Below are 12663 nucleotides of genomic sequence, written 5' to 3'. Positions count from 1 at the left end.
TTCTGAAGCTGCTCCTGTAAATGAGCCATCCCAGCTGATTAAGAGTGTGAAATAGTCACACAAGTGCTTCCCAAAGAAACCTCACTCAAGCTCATCTGAGGAAATGGGTTTTTTCCCTCATGAAAGCTCATGTTACTATATATGTTGTTGTTAATCTCTAAGGTGCCACAGGACTACTCATTGCTTTCAGAGAGCTAGTTGCTCTGAATGTGATGGGCTGCACCACGCCTGACAAAAGGAAACCAAAATGGTTCTTCGTTGCCATTTTATTTTAAAAGGGAAATCATGCAAAAGACTATTTCATGAACAAAGTGGAGCACTGTGAGATTCAAACACTGCCCAAATCCTTTGAGAGACAGAGATTATAACTCATGTATACAGCTAGAGTTTGAGCCTTCATTCTTGGTCCTCAACAGGAGCTGTGGATGTTTGCATGAACATCAGCTGTAAACGGGATGATTTGATCAGGGCACCAGTACATGACATGTGCTCATATGCAGTAGAAAAACAAACATCGGCTAGAATGTTGTGTTAATTGCATCTGTTCTAGAACAGCAATATCAGATGAACTGAAGAGTTCTTACTGTTAATGCATCATCACTATGGTAACCCTGTATAACAGGGTACATACTGTCCATGTTTTTGGTAGCTGATCCTGATCACATTGCTAAAGAAGCATATGCAGAGACTGCCATGAGACTATTAACTTATGTTCTGTGTCTTATTTTACAGTTTCACATGGAACAAATAGCTGGGGAAGAAACAAACATGTTCTCCTGGGGCATACTTCTTTAATTTCACATGGTGACAAATTTTAGAGAGGGCAGCCGTGTTGTTGTTTTTGCTGAAACAGACTGAGGAGTCCTGTGACAAAGCCCACCAAAGCTGATGCCCAAATAAATCTGTTAGTCTTCAAGATACCACAGGACTCTTCGTTAATTTCACAGGTAACTCTTGAGGCCAACTTGCCTAATAAAATTATTTTCCTTGACAGTCTTTTAATAAGCAGCTGGGTAAGCAAGGATCACAGGTGTAATTCTTCTGTCATTTGCCCAGGAGCATCCATACTGACCTTTTTCTCAAATCTCCCTTGAACTCTATAGGGTTACATGGATGTGACTTGAAAAGAGACGTTTGCCTGCCACTTGGAATTGTCTCTGGGTCGCTGTTGGACATCCCGCCAACTCTGCCTCTGGTCACATATTGGCACCTGGTTCCCATGCACTTACTATTTTTAAATGTGGATGTAGAATGGAGATACTGATGGGAAGACAGCCTTTTAGCAACAGGCAAAGACAAAGCAGCTTTGCTGATTTTGCGTCACTTAACTGCAGCCTTCAGGGATGTTGACCGTATGGTTTTGTTGGCTTGTATGAAGTGCTTTGCAGGACTGCATGTGAAGACCCACTAGTAGGGATAATTCCTCTCTCATGGAGAGATCATAATATGCGGTGGAATCACAATATGCGAGGTAGCAGGCGGAGCTAGTCCACGAGGGGAGCCAGTTTAAAAATTGGCTTCCCATGCAGACCGGTTCCCATCTGCTTCCCTGCGCTGCTGCCTCTTGATACAGGCTGAGAGACGGTGGAGGGAGGGAGGCTTAAGCCTACTCCCTAGAGGCACTGGCTCTCACCTACGCCCCTTCCCCCTTCCTCCCCCCACCCCCCGCTGCTTCTGATACAGAGGCAGCAAGGGGGAGGGGTCGCCTGTAGTCATTTGGATTATAAGCCTAGGCTTATCGGTTAATCATTTTAATAACTATATGTTGACATCCCTCGTGGCTTCCATTATCAATTACTAAATAAATAAAGCCTATGAGGTACATGAGGTACCCAGAAGTTAAATGCACCTGTTTTTTCTAACCACTCCTAGAAATGGACATCGATGTGCTCCAGAGTACTGCTGCGAGGTTTCTTTATGTCTGTCAGGCATTTTCAACTGCTCGAAGGAAAGGCACTAACGTCTATGATTACTGTAATTCTTATTCGTAGTTATTATTGTCTCTAGTGCAGCTACAAAAATATTCCTGCGAAATGGTCATGCGGCACCTCACCGCATTGCTTCAGTACGGGTGTTAGTGTGTGAGCGGCTTTTTTCCTACCTTAATTGCTCCTCTCCACCTTTACGGGAGTCTCTCCACCATCTCACAGAGGAGTTCCTATTTTTGGAAACTACTCTGTGCTGCAAGGTGATTGTGTTATTACAAGTCTGAGCCAACCCATGGGAAATTCAACCTAACCCAGGCATCCTGGGAGACCAGAAGGTCTCCCTGAGGGCTTTCAAGAGCACACCATGTGATTAACCCAAAGCAAAGGGCAAAAAGTGTGTGTGGGGGGGAGTAGGGGAAGGTGAGGGGGAGGAGGAGGGAGGGAAATGCCCAAAGAGAAGAAATCAGCTGAGTTCAAAAGAAATACATTTGCACTGGGGTTTCCTAAGACTCTTTTACTCTTGTGCATGAAACATAGTGGAAAGCAATTAACCTACTTAAGGCTGGTTAGGACCTTATTTGAATCCCTATGACATCCCATCAACTTCAATGCTAGAAGAGACAAGCCTTATTGTGCAGCTACCTTTTACTGGGATAATTAACTACCTGGTGAGTTCTCTCATCCTAACAACATGATCATCCTCTGATAAACTGACCTTGGCCAGTCTTGATCTGAATGGAACAAGTATTTACATTCTAGCAATAATGGCACGACTGAAATAAGCGTACAAGGATCTGCGCTTCCCATAAACCTCCGGAGTGCTATATTCAAGGTATAAAACAATGCTAGCTGTGCTTATTGCAAGTGACTTGAAAGCCATAACGTATGTATTTCAAAGCATTAGTGGCTTCTGCTAGTTTCATGATTAATAATGCAGCCGTTGCTACAGTCAGGAAGAAGTAAATACCATTTGGGCCAAGTTCATCGTTGGCTAATACATCAGGGAATGATCTGGCCCATTTTATGCTTCTCAATTTGTTTTACTGTGTAAAAAAAGCAGCGGTGCAGGTCTCTTTGCAAAAGAACAGATTTATATAACCAAGCATATATAATTCATGGACTTTACTGCGCTAATGAAAACATAATGGCCTTGTGGCTGTGACCTTACATAAAACCCTGCGCTTTTACTGTTAGTAACTTCCATTTATTACAGGAGTCACATGGAATGTAATGATACCGAGAATACCAAGGCAGCTCAAGTGTATGAGACTGGGCTTCGGATGGGCTGGATAATTGCAGGCTTGATTTCCACAATGGCTTCCCTTCTCCTTCCTCATCAGATTCCAGGTCCTTGTCCCCTCCTTCAGGGCTCTGTCTGCAATTCTGATCTCATTTCATCCACGGACTGTCCCCATTTCCAATCTTTTATATTCCTCCTTTCTCTTCCATATAACCTTCTCAAGCTTTGTTACCATTGGTTGGAGTAGCCTCTCCCTCCCTGTCCAACCATTCTGCCTTTCCTCTTCAATACCCCCTAAGATGGACTTTCCTTGCCAGTCCTTCCTACCTCAGTCTTCTCTGTATCTTAGGTACTAGTCTTTGACAATGTTTTGCATCTGAACTGTTGTCCTGTGTATAGTTATCTTGTGCCTAACTTTGGCAAAAATAAATAAATAAAATAAAAGGGGGGAGGGGTTAGGGTTTAATGTTAGGGTTAGTCTTGTCCAGACAAGCTGAAGAACAGTGTGGCTATAACTTTTGCCTGATTATAATCTAAGGTATGATGGGAAAAGCACCAGCTAAGAGTAACGTATATTTTATAGCCCCACCACTGTGAAATTGAAGTATGGAAGAAAGCTCGGTTGGTCAAATTCAGTCCTTGTGAACTCCATTAATGTCCAGAAAGCCCCCTCCTAGAGATACATGTGGTGCATCCACTGTACTGTTGTTTCACCCTTTAACAATTATTTCAATACATTATCATCCTGTATTCTTAGCAACCCCACTGCAGCTGGTGGAATCCCAGTGAAAATGCGATCTATTGGTCATTTATATTTCCTAGGTGTCTTGGATGGGTTTCTGCTGCAGGACCAGACACACAAAAGAACTACTGCCCTGATCTAAGAACTAGTTGGCCAACTGGAACTGGCTGAAATTTTCCAACTGGAATTGCCACGGGAGAGTATAAACGAAAAGAGAATTTGGCCAGGTATGTGGTCAAATCAAGTAAAGTTCTCTCTCACCAAGATCTCGAACAGTTCCACAGAAAATAAAAATGAAGTAATGGATGCAACACCTTTGGGCTGTGTCTACATTGGTGCGATCTTGCGCAAAAGTGGCTGCTTTTGCGCCAAAACTTGCTGCCTGTCTACACTGGCCACGAGTTCTTGCGCAAGAACACTGACGTTCTAATGTATGAAATCAGTGCTTCTTGCGCAAGAACTATGATGCTCCCGCTCAGGAATAAGCCTGCTTGCGCAACTGCTCTTGCACAAGAGGCCAGTGTAGACAGGCAACATGAATTTCTTGCGCAAGAAAGCCCTATGGTTAAAATGGCCATCAGAGCTTTCTTGCGCAAGAGAGCATCTACACTGGCAAGGATGCTCTTGTGCTAAAGCACATCTCTTGCGCAAAGGCACATGCCAGTGTAGACGCTCTCTTCCGGAAGAGTTTTTGCACAAGAACTCTTCCGCAAAAGAGTTCTTGCGCAAAATCATGCCAGTGTAGACGTAGCCACCATGTTCACAGTATACTGTGTGCATTTGTGCTTAGCAGCCATATATTCCAGAGGGATCAAATCACTGACTTATTTAATATTTGCTTGAAGCAGTGTCCTAATAGGTGGTGAACTATATTTCCTAATGCCACCATAGTGTATTTATCCCCAAAACACTCTGAAAACTTGAACTATATCAGAACTTTACACAGAATTTGCTTTGCTCACACACAAATGTGCAGGCAACGCCGGAGTGGAACATGGCAACTTTTTAACAGTGTGCAGCTCTATTACATGTCTATTTAAGACAGCAGCCCAGGAACAGTATTCAACTGAAACAGCAGGAGGCATATAGGCCAGCAGAATGTAATTACCCAAGTTGGAATTTGACCAGGACACCTGGATTACTACGGCTAAGAAAAGTGCTGTGGGACTTTTAATCTGTACAAGTGGTCAAAACCTGTGCTTAAGGGGAGATTTATAAAGACAAGGGGGAGTTAGGTACAAATTCCAACTGACTTGCTTTTGTTGGGCATCTGATTTTTCTGCTTTTAGAAATCTCCCCTGTAATGTGTCACATGGTGACATTCAGTTGGTCATAAACGTTCATTGTAATTCACTATATTCTAAGCCAGGGGTGGGGAACCTCAGGCCTGGGGGCCAGATGCAGCCCCCTGCTTGCCTGGATCTGGCCCCCGAGGCTCAGGGCCCCCCCTCCCCCGCATTGGGGAACCAGTGCTGATGTTCCAACCCTCCACCCTACCCTGCCCCACTGCGGAAACACGCAAAATCTACTTGGCTGGTCCCTCCCAGGCTCTTGTGTGTGAAAGGAAAGTGGGGAGGTCTTTCTCCTTCGTAGTTGGGGGCTACGTCTGTGAGGTGTCGGGTTTTTTTAATTTTTTTTTTGTCTTCTCATTTGTGTGCAGCCCCTGACTGATTTTTCTGTGGGTCAGTGGCCCCTGACCCCAAAAAAGTTTTCCCACCCCTTTAGAGGCAAAAGGTTTTTTTAAGGTTTTCAGTTTAAAACTTTTCCTCCTTATTTTTCTTTATAGCTAGAGAGAGCAGAATGCAGGGTTAGATTTAAACCCAGACATGTCACAATAGGAATCTATATACATAAATGATTGACATGTACCAAAGCTTAATAGATTTATAAGTACAGTATTTACCTCTTTTCTTTTAGAGAGCTTCCTTCTTCCTTGATATGGTGCAATCCTGCAAGGTATTGAGCAAAACCCTGTGGGAACTGATGGCCCTCAGCACTGGGCAGAACCAGGTCCTATCAGTCCTAGTTTGAGGTGTCCAGCCTACTGGAAGATAATTCAGTTGCCAAGAACCTACAGTGGGGTACATCTAGACTGCATTCTAAAATCAAAATAAATTGCGTATCTTATTTTCATTTTATTTCGAAATAGGCTATTTCGAAATTTGGCACATCCATACAGTGCTAAATTTCAAAATAAAGCACTATGTTGAGACATCCCTTATTCTTCGTGGAACAAGGTTTACAGGGATACCAAAATAGTATGTCCATTATTTTGAAATAGCAGACGTGATGCTTGGACGTGGGGTATCCTGAAACAGCTTTGCCGTCTAGACGTACCCTTGTATATTTGTGACACAAAACTCAACTGAGCTGGAGGAATTTCTATATGTAACGTCAGAGGGAATATTTGGGGGGCATTCTTTACACTTTAGGTGAGTTTGCAGACTGCCCCTTATAACCTTTTGAGCTGACATGAGCTCAGTCAGGCTTACCCTCTTAGCTATTACTAGCATGCAAGAAACATCTCTTTGCCTTCAGCATACCTGGCTTAGCAGGGAAACTGCCTGTGTAGAATAGGATTCCTGTTGAAGGGAATACAGCCAGACCTGGGCATTTTCAGAGATGAATAATCTTCAGCAAGTTTCTGGCCAGAACTAACCTGTCCCTTGCAGTTTTCCACGTTTGCTGACTCACAAATCCATCCACGTGGCTGCCTTCAGTAATGTCTTTACCCAGTAATCTGAGCATTAACAACTGCTAGGGCCTAAGCTTCTTCCAGGAGTACCCACTCTTGCACGCTATTACCTTCTACTAGGAGGGGGGTGAAGTGCATAGGTTTATTATCTGACATCTGTTGGACAGGCTTTTTCAGCTGGTTATTTCATAGGGCTGGGCTACCATTACCACTCAGCAAGGGCATTTAATCCTCTCCACCCTAGTTTGCCTTGGTGAATCGCAATAGTCATGCTTAGTTAATTTTTGTGCGGCCGCACTGAATGACTTAGTGTAAGGACCCCCTAGAACCTGATAACTTTATCTTCTTGGGGTCAGCGGTGGACTTGCCAGCCATTGCTCAGAACACTTTATTAAGTAGGATTCATGATGACAGGTATAAATAAGAAGCGAGCTTAGGGTGACCACACCGACTTTCCTGAACAAGAAGCAGCCCAGGTAGGAAACTGACAGAGAGAGTCAGTCATGGGGAGACAGTAGGTGGGTTGAGTCTGTTTCTGTATGCTTCCCATTGCACCAGCACTGCACAGCTACATCACCAGGGTGTTGGGGGACCAAAATCAAGCCTTTCCCCACTTCCTTTCTTATTCCCACTTCCTCTCCCCTCCCCTGCATATTGGCCAGGTGCATATAATGACTTCAAAGAGCTTATTTCACCTTTCCCCTAATGCTCCCTGTATCACTGCACAAAGGAGGCCACAGTTTTGTCATCATTGGCTGCCTGGCTGCAGCTCTAAGTTGCCTTGGGGCTGGGGCTGAGAATCAGCGTGCCAGAGCAAACTCCCTTTAACTCTCCTGCACTGAGAATCAGTCCTGGGGTCTGTGCTACCAGGCCACTTGAAAAATCTAAAGCCCTCTCTCGGTCCCTGTGGCAGCCACACTGGCAGACATACGAACAGCCATATTGGGTCAGACCAAAGGTCCGTCTAGCCTAGTGTCCTGTCTTCTGACAGGGCATGTCTACACTACAGCGTTACTTCAAAACAACAAGGGGAGCATCCATACAGCAAGCCCATTATTTCGAAATAGCAGGCTTCTTATTCCAGAATAAAAATCCTCATGAAATGAGGGTTTAAGGCCTATTTCAAAATTGCTATTTCGAAATAGTGGTAGTGTGGATGATCCACTGCTGCTATTTCAAAATAGCTCCTCCCCAGGGCCATTCAAATCAATTATTCCCTTTGTAGTGTAGGCATATCCAGAGTGACCAATGGGCTGCCCCAGAAGGAATGAACAGAACAGGTAATCATCAAGTGATCCTTCCTCCGTTGCCCATTCCCAGCTTCTGACATCACTCCTACCCATTCTGGCTAGTAACCACTGATGGACCTGTTCTCCATAAACGTATCTAGTTCTTTTTTGAACCCTGTTATAAGTCTTGGCATTCCCAACAGCCTCTGGCAAGGAGTTCCACAAGTTGACTGTACGTTGTATGAAGAAATACTTCCGTTTGTTTGTTTTAAACCTGCTACCTATTCAGTGACTCCTAGTACTTTGGGAAAGAATAAATAAGACTTCTTTAGACACTTTTCCCACACCATTCATGATTTTATAGACCCTCCCCTTAGTCATCTCTTTCCCAAGCTGAAAAGTCCCAGTTTTATTACTCTCTCCTCGTGTGGCAGCTGTTCCACACCCCTCATCATTTTTGTTGCCCCTTTCTGAACTCTGAGCAGACCCAGTTGCTCTCTGCTCTTCCCAGCAGGGAGGGGTGGAGAGGTTCCTAGCTCTAGTCTGGACTCTCCCTGAGCTTAGAGAAGTTATCAACAAAGAAGTTGGTTTGCCTGTATCCACCACATGTTGGGCAGCGTGTTTGTAGATCTCACAAGCAGGGCTGAGCCCCACAGCTACCCTTGGCTGGTGTCCTGGGAAGTGCTGTTCAGATGAGTGGTGCATCAATGATGATTTGGCTCCTGAATTTCCTACTTTCGGCTGAGACATAAAACCAATGCCTTCACGCTTTGTGTCCTGCAGGGCTCTGCTTTTCAGAAGCCCAACAGTCATAAGCCTATATGTGGGTTAAGTACTGCAGCTGTGGTTAGCAAACTGGGTATTTGCAAAGGCGGATGATGTGTTGGGAGTCTAACTAGGTGCTTGCATAAGCAAAGATCCAATCCAAACAGGCCTGGTTAATGTATGAACAAACTAGACATTCACTTGTGCCCAGAATTTGCATGTGGCTCTCAATTGAAAATCATGCTTTGGCAATCTCTTAGGACTTTCCATAACAATACTGATGTTAGTCCCTGTGCCCTGAACCAACTCTGGATAATATTCTGTGACTCCTCCCCCCCCCCCTCACAGTTTCAAATGGTTGCAGTTTTCTTCCGCATAGTTTGCCTTCAATTATTACGGTGTTTCTGGGAACTGATAAACAGCTGCTGTGCTCCATCCACTCTTGAGACAGTAAATGAGATCACTTCTCTAAAAATATGAATTCTAATTATTGATTTTTGCACTCCTTCTGTAGCCAACAGAGTTCACCTACTAAACAAGAGAGGAAACCCTCGACATTCCTGGTGGGTGCGTTCCTGGGACTACTGCGAATGGCGAAATTCATAAATACCGGGAGCCACGGCTTCCGGCCCCTGTGGTGAGCTTCCCGCAACTCCTGAACTCACTGCGGCTCTGCCCACATCTCTTGGCTGCTGCGCTGAATTCCCAGCATCTTCCGGCCCCCACTGCCCACCCCAGGGTGGGCCGGGAGAGACCTGTGATTCACAGAATCGCACATAGTTATTCTGTGAATCGTGAGGGTTTACTGTATCAAGCTGCCAGGATAGACTAATCAAGCTTGCTACCATCTAAGAAGAAAAAAACCCAAACCATTTCTTTGTGCCAGAGTGTCACTGAACTAACATGTTGTCGGGGGGCATGCCCCGGACTTGGGGTGCATCCTCCTTCTAGGGTCCCATGTCTCGGTCCCAGCCCCTCTGTCAGGGCATATACAGTAGTAGAGTCCCGGTACAAAGTCCAGGCCCCTCTCTCAGGGCATATATGGGCCTAGCTCCGGGAAAAAGCCTCTCCTGGCCGGGGTGATTTCCCAGGGTGCGGAAAGGGCTGGTAAGGGGACCCGGGCCCTCCCTCTCCACCAGGCCCCAGCCCAGGGCCCTGTAGGCAGGGACTCTTGGTCCTGCCTGCTTGGTGGGGAATCCAGCCAATACACACCAAGCTGCATTATGAATCCCTTGCCCTGGGCTGCTTCCTACCACCCTGGCGCCGCTATGGTCTATCCGCCTGAGCGGCAGTCCTTACCGGGACCGGGGCTGGCAGCATAGGTGGTCCGGTCCCTCAGGCAGGATTGGTGTCCGGCTTCTCTCCCGGGGTCCAGGGCTGGTCCTCGCTCTGTTCTGAGCTGCTGCAGGAACACCAGGTTTGCAGCCTGGGTCCTTCTAACCTCCCGCTGTCCCCCCCCCTTTGCCGGCCTCCCTCTGGCTTTATATGCTGGCTCTGCTGGGAGCATGCCCAGCAGGGCTGGAGGGGTGGGGCTCTTTCAGGCAGCTGGGCCTGGGCTACTCCCAGTCCTTCAGTGCAGTGCCTGTTTGCCCCATCACACATGTAAAAGATGAATATTGGTGTAGCAAGGCCACCAGGATCCTTGGAGAAGTGGTTTTAAATTTATTATATGAAGATAGCTCAGGCTGTCACAGGATAACTTATTAACCTAACTTATTAACCTACATACAATTTCCAGGAGAAAACACTATGGCTACATCTAGACTGGCCCCTATTACGAAATAGCCATGCTAATTTCCAACTTTGGAATAGGGAAATCCGCAGGGGATTTAAATATCCCCCGCGGGATTTAAATAAACATGTCCGCCGCTTTTTTTCCAGCTTGGGGAAAAGCCGGAAAAAAGCGTCTAGACTGGTGCGATCCTCCGGAATAAAGCCCTTTTCCGGAGGATCTCTTATTCCTACTTTCAGGAAAAAAAGCGGCGGACATGTTTATTTAAATCCCGCGGGGGATATTTAAATCCCCTGTGGATTTCCCTATTCCAAAGTTGGAAATTAGCATGCCTCTTCCGGAGAAGGGGCCAGTGTAGACGTAGCCTATGAGATGTTCCTCAAACTATTTCTGTTGATTCTCTGCTGTGTTAATTTCCAGCTTCTTTTATTGTGCATGTGTGCGTTTTTATCCTTTTCACGCAAGGAAGATAGTGACAGATCTGGAAACCCACCCATGTATGTCTTCAAGACGAAGAGAGACTTTGTGGCTGAACTTCTCTTTTTGCTGGTTCAGCTGATACGATCAAGCATAAAATCCACACCCACACAGTTGGTTCCCCTTTCAGCAAGAGGCTGGATGTGTGTAAACAGATGGTTTCATAATGTCTATCCCCCACGCCCATGAGAGTCAATTCCAAGTGGTACCCAGATGAGATTCAGTTTCAACCAATGGCCAGATCCTCAATTGATGTAAATTAGTATAAGTCCGTTGATATCTATAGAGTTACAGAAGCTGACATCAGTGTTCGGGCCCCTCCCCATGGTGGCAGGAGTCACAGGGAAACAGAGTGAGTGCATTTCTCGAGTGCGCTAGGTTTCCTCACAGCTCTCACCGCCACACGAAGTTCAGGGGGCCTGACCACTACTGCCATCCACGCTAGGCCCCCACCCCTGATAATTCCTGAGGCCTTGTCCCTCAAGGTACAGGGTGCACTGGGGGGAGAGGGCAGGGTGATGGTGGGAAGAGGCAGAGTTTTGAAGAGAGGAACACATAGGTCCCCTCTGGCCTGTCAGGCCTCTAGGGCCGGATTGCACAACTGCTCTGTCTGGGGATAGCCCATGGGCTGGGAGTTGGAGATCCCTGGAATAGCTCAAAAGCTGGTCTCTCACCAATGGAAGCTGGTCCAATAAAAGGTATTACCTCACCCACCTTCTCTCTAAAATCCTGAGGCCAATATGCCTACCACACCACTGCCTATTTCATCATCTGGCAGGATTAAACTGACTCCACAATCTTCTGGGGGGGGGGGGGAGCCTGTTGATCGACAGGTGGGAAAACACCTGAGATGCTGATTGACTCTGATTATTTGATTCAATGGGAATTATACTCCCTAAGCGCAAGAAACAAAAGACTCCCAAGAAGGCTGTTTCTGGCCCATCTGTTCTGCAGTTATTTCCACCAAAGGGGAAAAGAAAGAAAGACAAACAATTGAAAAATGTGTGCTTGTTGTCTGGGCTTGTATATGAATCCTCTGAGGCTGGCAAAAGGGGTTGTCATGGCAATCACTTAGCACTTTTGAATGAGGGTTGATAGGAAAAGTAACAGACATCTGTCAGAGTCTGATGGGTATGCTAAGGACACACGGACATCACCATGGGATTTAGGTACCAGCCAGGGAGTTTGTGACCTCGCTAAGCAGATGACTCTGCAGTGATGGTAATTGTGAGAGGTCTGTTGCAAAGTCAATTAGTGCTATTGAGGAAGCCTTTTTAACAGTGAATCCTAGCTCAGGCCCTGTTCATGAGTAGGACCCTACCAAATGCACAACCACAAAAAACACATCACGGCCTGTGACATCTGTGACCTCGCCCTGTGGAATCTGGCCTTGTGTGCTTTGATCCTATACTGTACAGATTTCCAAAGGGAGATCAGCATTTTTCAGCAGGGTGTCCTAACCCAACAGGGAATTGCAGGGGGTCATGAAGTTATTGTAGGGGGTTGCAATATTGCCACCCTTACTTCTGCACTGCTGCTTTCAGAGCTGGGCGGCAGGAGAGTGGCAGCTGGTGGCTGAGGGCCCAGCTCCAGAGGTGGCAGTACAGAATAAGGTCATCAACACCCTACCAGGCCATTCTTACTTCTGCGCCGCTGCTGGCGACAGCTCTGCCTTCAGAGCTGGGTTCCTAGCCAGCATCTGCTGCTGTCCAGCCACCCAGCTCTAAAGACAGTGCCACCATCAGTAGCACTGCAACCCCCACCCCCAATAAATTTGCAACCCCTCTTCTGTAGGGGTCAGGATCCCTACAATTACAACACCACGAATGTTCAGATTTGAATAGCTGAAATATTG

General features: G+C 46.2%; 1 long non-coding RNA gene across 1 annotated transcript; it reads left to right on the top strand.

Annotated features, from left to right (window-relative positions):
* The first annotated feature begins 701 nt into the window (after positions 1–701).
* On the top strand, positions 702–9249 carry LOC112547727 (uncharacterized). Its single transcript, XR_003091540.3, has 3 exons — positions 702–947; positions 3991–4137; positions 9114–9249. It is a non-coding gene; the product is annotated as an uncharacterized LOC112547727 (long non-coding RNA).
* Positions 9250–12663: the final 3414 nt, after the last annotated feature.

The sequence above is a fragment of the Pelodiscus sinensis genome, chromosome 12 (genome assembly GCF_052426305.1).
Source record: "Pelodiscus sinensis isolate ZL-2025 chromosome 12, ASM5242630v1, whole genome shotgun sequence".
Taxonomy (NCBI): Eukaryota; Metazoa; Chordata; order Testudines; family Trionychidae; genus Pelodiscus; species Pelodiscus sinensis.
Note: the sequence above shows the minus strand (reverse complement) of the source record. Positions and strands in the feature narration are given on the sequence as shown.